Source organism: Taurulus bubalis, assembly GCF_910589615.1.
Source record: "Taurulus bubalis genome assembly, chromosome: 12".
Taxonomy (NCBI): domain Eukaryota; kingdom Metazoa; phylum Chordata; class Actinopteri; order Perciformes; family Cottidae; genus Taurulus; species Taurulus bubalis.
The window spans coordinates 20,958,911-20,965,130 of NC_136600.1; positions in this window are offsets into that span (position 1 = coordinate 20,958,911).

The following is a 6,220-nucleotide window of genomic DNA, read 5'->3' on the forward strand; positions in this document are numbered from 1 at the left end:
TGTGTGCTTAAAGGCGGTCAAACACTTACTGACAATGAGGGCGATCCCCATGAGGAACAGTACCACTGCGACAACCAGGCCACCGATTCTCAGAGATTCATAATCTGAAATGAAAAAGAAAATAAAGCGTGTGAAAGCGTTGAGTAACAAAATACCTCAAATGCAAAAGCTTTTTACCACATTTTGAGTCAAGAGCAGCATTGCAAACGTTTTCTGATGGTCACGGGACACCACACATTCCTGTGAGCTGCAGTCACCAAAACAGTAAACGCTATGGTCAAGAATAGCGTCAAGAAATATGACATGTCTGTGTTTCCATCAATTGAAACAAAACCAAGGGAGCAGTTAGTATGGGACAGGGTCTGCTTGTTTTGTTTATGCCTTCTTTAGTTAGTGAGTTGACTAGCAAGATGGTAACTATCTGCAGATATTGGCAAATAAATATTGACCACAATACAGTAAATCAAATAATTTATTTATGTGAAAGAACGAGTAAGAATTGCCTACTGTTGTTTTTTTAGCTGCCAGAATTGTTCGGCAATGCTTTAGTGCAGTGGTTCCAAAACGTTTTGGCTTGTGACCTCTTGAAATGAGGTATGGCCTACGCTTGATCCCTTGCAAAACACTTTGAGTTCAGGTAGTTTAACTCTAATGAAGGTCAGAAGAGATGAAATAACCCAAAAACTTTATAAGCAAAAAGAAAAACAGAAAAAAATGACTTTGTCTAACAGAAATCTATATGTGTTCCCCTTTCTTATCCCTGTTCTCATGACCCCTCAGATTTATCTTGGGATCCCCTGAGGAATCCCCACCCCCAGGTTGGAAACCATTGCTTACTGGTCTTTCAATAGGGCAACATACTATGGTTGGAATAGAACAACACAGTTATGGAGAAAACTTTAAAAAATTGCCTTAGAGTGCTGCAGGAGTGAGTCTCAGGGTCAATGTTTTCTTCTAATGGGTTTTTGGAGATATCTTCACATTTTCCTCTACAATATAAAATACAATAACAATAAATCACGTGGTGCTCATTTGTAAAGATTATCTAAATGAACAAAGGTGTAAATATTACAAACTAGAGATTTCAGCAATAATCCAAAATCCAATGGAAAAATCCCATTGACTTCTCAAGAAAACCAGTGCGAAGCCAACTAACGGGGTTGGCCAATAAAACTGAAAAATAACAACCATGGTCGGTACTTTGAGTCATTCTTTGCACGTCGGTGCCTTAGATGGACGTAAAACCGCCACAGTGGACGGGATGAGGAGTATTCGCTGTGGGACTCCTCCAGAAGCTTGGCCTTGGGGTGACAGTTTTCCGTCACTTCTGGGAAAACAAGTGGAAAATGCAAACTCTCTCTTGTCTCGACCTCCCAGATGTTTCCTGTGTAGACGGTCGGCCGTTTAAAAGGCCCTGTTCATCTGCTGAACACTCACCGTAATGAAAAGCACTGTCACTGTCTGGTAGGAGAGAACAGAGAGAGAGGAAACAAATGAGAAGCAGATTTACCCATTGACACACTTCAGAGAGCACTCGTGATATGACAGCTATTCAGCACTTTGAGGGCCTCAGTCATCCATCTAGTCATTAGCCCGTTTGGTGTGCCAATTTATATGCCAGCTGAAATGAGTGTGCAGCTTATCTTAATTTGACTTTTCTAAGCTTCTGTTCAAATAATACCCACCTTTGTCCTCATCTGCCATTGTGGCTGTTGGAAAAAGAAGCAAAAATCATTAATCTTTATAAGACATTCATAAGCGCATGTCAGGAAATGGTAACATTGATGGTAGTGGGGCAAATTCACTCTGCAGAGACGCACACAAGGGTGAGCAACAAGCTCAAACGTGTATTTATGGAAAAGTTTCATGATGAATATATTAAAATACCAAATTGTCTGTATGAATCTGCATACCTTTGTTTACCTGCTGTTTATTTATTTGATTGCCCTGATCTCTGTTAACCTGTTAAGGATGTGGGAAAGTGAAGACCTCTCTGCTCCTTCACACCTTCTCTTGCATGCATTTGGAACCACATGTTGGCCACATATTTAAAATGTTATATGCAGAATTATACAACAACCACCATAATTAAAGAGACAGCTTCACTTGGTTTAGTAATAGAGACACAATGCAGACATTGTTTATAATCACCACCGGTGTTTGGGGGAGAACAACTTAAGCTTGGAATAGCACATTGAATGTGACATTCAACTGCTTCTACTTGTGCTGGGTAACGTTTCACAACATTAATGCGTTCTTTTACAGCTCCTCTTAAAAAGTTCAACAGACTGTGTGAACAGCATTCAAATGTCAGCCGGTCCTTGTAGATGTGCGTCTGTATAAACTTTGACAACTGATGTTTAATGCAGGAAAATTAGAATCTGTTAACCAAATGTCAGTAGACTTGAAGTGTAAGTTTGCTTATGTAACTTATTACACCTTTAAAAACCAAGGTCAGGCTCTAACAGATCTGAGAGTCAGAGGGGAACAAAAACAACAAAAACTTAGTGGAGGCAAATCTGCTTAACAGCGAGCTCAACTGATGGCATGCAGGGCGCACAGAGCAACACTTCAAAGACCAGAACCTGCATTAACAATGGGAAACTTGGCAGCTGTGTGAATAAATGATTGTTCACACTGCAGTTTATGGAAACATTTACACTATTCTGACATGGCTTTTTCTCGCAGCAAAACCCTGACATGAAATGATTTAAAACGGAACATATTAAACGGAAATTATACTAAAAACAGCATCACTAAGAAGACAAGGTGTTTTATACACATTTGATCAAAAAGAGAACAAGCAGCAAGAACAGTGGCAAGCAGCCATTTCAAATAAGTGGCCGTGCATTGCCAGTTACTCTAAAGCAGGAAACTTACCAAACACCTCCCGGCCCCCAACGCCGCCCTTGTTATACGGACTGATCAGCTGGTTTAAAGAGGCATTTAAAAACATAACCGAAGCTACAGAAAGGGGAAGCGACTGAAGAACACCACGCTCACACAGCGTGGCATCGTAGAGGAAACGGCGGGAAGCAGCTGAGTGTTTAGTGAAACGGATGCTCACCAAGCGCAGGAGCCAGCCAGGAGCTGAACGCCACCAAGACCACAAGATCCAGTGTTGTACCTGCTGATAAGAAACAAAAAGAAGAAAGCACTTAACAATAGAGACAAAGTCACCAATGTGCTCACATTTTGGGGTGATTGCTGTTTTTATGAGGGCAATGAGCTGGGGTGTAGGGCTGCAACAACGAATCGATTAAATCGATAAAAATCGATTATCAAAAGTGTTGGCAACGAATTTCATTATCGATTCATTGTGTCGCGCGATTATTACGCCGGCAATAAGTCGCGGAGAAAAAAAAAAGAGTAGAGCAACTGGCCGGCCAGCGTTTCTGAGATTGGAGTGAGACACGAGAAAAGGTGAGGTTGTGATCATCGCAAAAATAGAAGATCTTTGACGAGTCTTGGCCAATCAGCGTCTTCATGTTCCTCAAACTTGTTGTTAATGGAAGCTAGTCAGCTTGCTATCGCGTTAGCTAACGTGTTTGGGTTGTGTATTGTCGTTAAAGTTACTTTATGTTCCGTTACAGTTCAGTCTTGCTTGTAAAAAAACGTAACGTGATGAAACATGCCGTCACCCCCCGGTCTGGTTCAGTTCACGCTGTCACTCGTTAACGTTAAACCGGCACACCGGCAGATCTGGCTGCAGGTTTTTGTTTTTTTACTCAAAGTAGAATGAAGCAAATCACGTAGTTGGGCTTAGCCAACAATGTGACGTCGTGGTCATAAGAGACCCAGAATGAAAGAGTTTAAGGAAGAGGACGCTCTATATGGAGCAGTACAGCTTCCCTCTGTCCCAGTATTTCATACATATTGATAAAGCAGCGTATGTAAATGCAGCCTCTGGAGGGATCAATTACAGTAAAAAGGGCTCACATTTGGCAGATGTAAAGTATAGATGTGTATGTTTTTAGTGTTAGTCCATTTTATTGTTTTAATTAACAGCTCAGGGATGTTCAAGGAGCAACCTGTTTGTGCACTTTCTGAAGATCTGACTTCTGTTTTTGAATAAAGGGTTGAAAATGAACGCTTTTTTTTTAAATACGATTCATCGATTAATCGATTAAATAATCAACCGATTAATCGATTATTAAAATAATCGTTAGTTGCAGCCCTACTGGGGTGCCTTTTTTTTTTTGCGACATACAGATGAACTTTGTAACTCACTGACTCCCTTTAGACTAAAATAACTCGGCAACTTAAACGGCCCGGCTGAGAACAGAGAGATAGCTGTTCTCTAATACCGCTCAGAAACTCCCAAAACAGCCTGTTAAGGTTAGTGATGATTAGATGTTGTCCAGAACAGTAAGGGTTCAGAAATGGAGGAACATGCTTTATTTACCAACTTGTTCGTTTGCATAAAATGATATTGTTAATAGGGCTGTAATGAGAACATAATCACATTTAAGAAGCTCCAAAAACACTGGATCTGACATTATGTCCCATAATGCTTCTGAATAAGTGCTTCATTTGTGCCCCCTTCAATGACACCATGCCTGGTGGGGACACAAAGCTCCATCTCGGCTGGACCCTAATGTTACGCTACCGGGATATGTTTCTTAAAGACGTGGCCTCCTGACTCTGGGTAAGAGAAGAGGGTCTATTTCAGGCTCAGCGCCTCAGTGCTCCACAGTGAGATGAGGTTGAGGGGAGTACAGCAAGGCAGGTGTTGCGTTACATTTGATATTTGGTCGGTGGGTTAGGATCTGTTTTGCTAGGTCTCTAGTTTACAAATTGAACACGACCCTCCTGGGGCCGTTTTTTCTGTCTATACATTGTCTACATAGAACATTCTCTGAGATTCTCCGCCCATGTGTTTACAGGTTGAGGTTCCTCGTCCAGCCTGCTCCTCCTTACTGGACACACTGCTTGACCAAAGAGCATACTGGCTGCAGTTGTTAGTTTCACAGCCACAATATACCAATACAATCCCAAGGCATGACAAATAACTGTAATGCAGGTACACACAGCTTCAGCTCCGCACTTTAAGCCCTGGAATAAAATGTTTTGCATTGCAAAGATCAAAGCATACGTTAGCAGAGCCAACGTTTGCCTCCCAGGCCCAGAGCACTGCTGCGGGCGGATTCATGCATGACTAGAGAGGGGGTGTGAACGTGGAGCTTGGAGTGGAGAGCAATGCACACTTCAACCCAGGGAGCAGGATTAACAACAAAGGCCTGCCAATCAGGTTTAATCAAACAAATACAGGGTGAGTTATTCTAACAAGAACCAATCCAATAATCTTGTTTGTTAGCCTTCTGAGTGATGTAGAGGAATAGAATGGGAAGACATGAAAGGCGCCCATAAAGCAACACTTTGAACATTAATTACCATGGATTGTAATAAAGTGGGCTTAACATGGGCAGTTGGTAATTAAAAAGAGGGGTTGCTTACATTTACACTTACAGGCAAGTCCATATGAGTGCATTGACACTTTAAATACACATATCAGCTCTTTAGACACATGCTTATTGGGATTTCAAACTTGGGACTTCACGTTTTTGTTCTCGCCAATTCACGCGATAAAGATTAATGAACATTGTTGTTTGCTACAGTTTCTGGCAGCAGGGCTCAGGGTAAAAATTGTGATACTAAACTCCATGTAACTTGGCGTGGCATTTTCAGGCAGGATACCACTGCGCAGTTTGACACAATAAACATGGTAAAAAACAAAAACACGACAGGCTTTGTGAATTCAACATGAGCGGTGGTTATGTGTAAACTAGGTGAAACTGAAGAACGCTAGTTGGAAGTTGTGTTCAGGGAAAAAAGGAAGAACAGCTCTGCAAGACTAAATCCTGTGCACACGGTTGTTTTGGAAGTCTAAAACTGCAGATTTAAGGTGATTACGCTCATAATTTCAGCCGTAAATAAATTAATAACTTACCGTGTATCAACCTCCTGCAAGCTCTAACGCGAGTGTCTGCCCGTCCACTTTGCTAAACCAGTTTTGCACTTGTCACTTCAGCCAAGTGATTAAATATGATCCCCCAAAAACCTTCTTTTATAGCTTGCAAATAAAATGAAAAGCAATTATTACAAATAAATGATTCAGTGGAGATTCCTCAGTGAAGCTACTCGCTTGGCCCAAGTAGAGCAGTGTTCCTTCTGGGTCCTGCCTCAGGAATGAGAGAGAGGGGGGTGTGACTGCTGAGCC